This window comes from Equus przewalskii, chromosome 4 (genome assembly GCF_037783145.1).
Source record: "Equus przewalskii isolate Varuska chromosome 4, EquPr2, whole genome shotgun sequence".
Classification (NCBI taxonomy): Eukaryota; Metazoa; Chordata; class Mammalia; order Perissodactyla; family Equidae; genus Equus; species Equus przewalskii.
The window spans coordinates 68533873-68535343 of NC_091834.1; the positions used below are offsets into that span (position 1 = coordinate 68533873).

A 1471-nucleotide genomic window follows, 5' to 3' on the forward strand; every position below is an offset into this window, starting at 1 on the left:
CCTCTGTAAATATTTCAATATGTACCTTTATAAAATAAAGACTCTTTAAAACACAGAACCACAAAACAATTATTATACTTAAAAATTAACAGTTTCCTAAGAGCATCAGATACCTAGTCAGTGTTTAAGTTCCGAGTAGGTCAGAAATTATTTTATTTATTTCAAATCAATATTCAAATAAGTCTCATACATTACAATTGGTTGATATAATCAAAGTCTCTTGTTTTATAGGTTTCCTCTCCATTTCTAATTCTGTTCTTCATGTTTCTTTGTTGAAGAAACCAGATCATGTATTCTCTGTAGTTTCCCATGGTCTGGATTTTGCTAATTGCATTTCAATGTGTCAATTAACATGTTCGACTGTCCCCTCTATTTCCTGTAAACTGGTAGTGAGATCTGGAGAACTGATCAGATTTAGCTTTAATTTTTAACAGGAATACTTCAGATAATACGTTTTACTTCCATCCATCAGGGAGCACATAATTTCCGGTTAACTCTTTTTTTTATGATATTAACAATAGCCATTAATGATTATTGCCTAGATCTATTATTTAATTACGGTGTTAAAATAGTAAAATTCTATCACTCGCACTCTATTTATTAGCAGAGATACGTCTATAAAGGGATTCTTCTCCTTCTCAACTATCCTAAGGATATCTTAAGGAACAATTTGTATCCAGATTAAATTTGCTTGATTCTTTCCCTTTATTTACTGGTTTTCAAAATAACAAATTGGTTCCCAATATCCTCCAGCTATAACGAGTGAAATTGTTTTTTCTTTAAAGTGCTTTATTCAAACCTCAGCTATTCCCCTGAGGGGATGCACCGTGGCTGGAGGTACTGCAACACCAGGTTGATGCGCAGATTCCACAGAACAAGCTCCTATTCCATCTCCCTGCTCCAAAAACCCATTGAATATATTGTACAAGGAGAGAGGGTGTATCAGCTATTAAACTGATAAGGACAGATACTACACTTGCTCTTAGCCAAAAGACTGAGAAGCGCTGTATAACAAGTGAATATTTTTATTATCTACTACTTTATGTATTCAGTCCATTGCAGCTATTAAACATCTTGATGTTAAGTTGTCCCATCTTCAGCCACTGGAAGCCTCTTTCAGTTGGTTTGTACGTCCTTTTGACCCACCTGTAATACTCTTCAGCAGTTTCCTGATTTTCTGGCATGACAAGAAGTGCCAGATTCATTTCATACATTTTATGTCAAAGACCTGGAATTAACCATCTCTCTAGAATTCCAGGAAATGGTATTAAAACTAGCAATCTGGGTACTAGGAGTTTTTTATTGTTAATGGTTACTTATTGCTACTGAGTTGGTCATTGTATCTAAGCTTTTTCAGTTTTTTGTTTTAATAAATGACATGGGTATGACACGAGTTCATACCAATTCAGTCTGGTCACTTTTAAGACTATAGGGTTTTATTTAACTGCATTGGTCTTACATATATATCTTT

The 1471-nt window shown here is 34.1% G+C and overlaps 1 non-coding gene across 1 annotated transcript; it reads right to left on the reverse strand.

Moving 5' to 3' along the window:
* Positions 1 to 815: 815 nt before the first annotated feature.
* LOC139083160 (U2 spliceosomal RNA) lies at positions 816 to 1006 on the reverse strand. The gene has a single exon (XR_011539727.1). It is a non-coding gene; the product is annotated as a U2 spliceosomal RNA (small nuclear RNA).
* Positions 1007 to 1471: the final 465 nt, after the last annotated feature.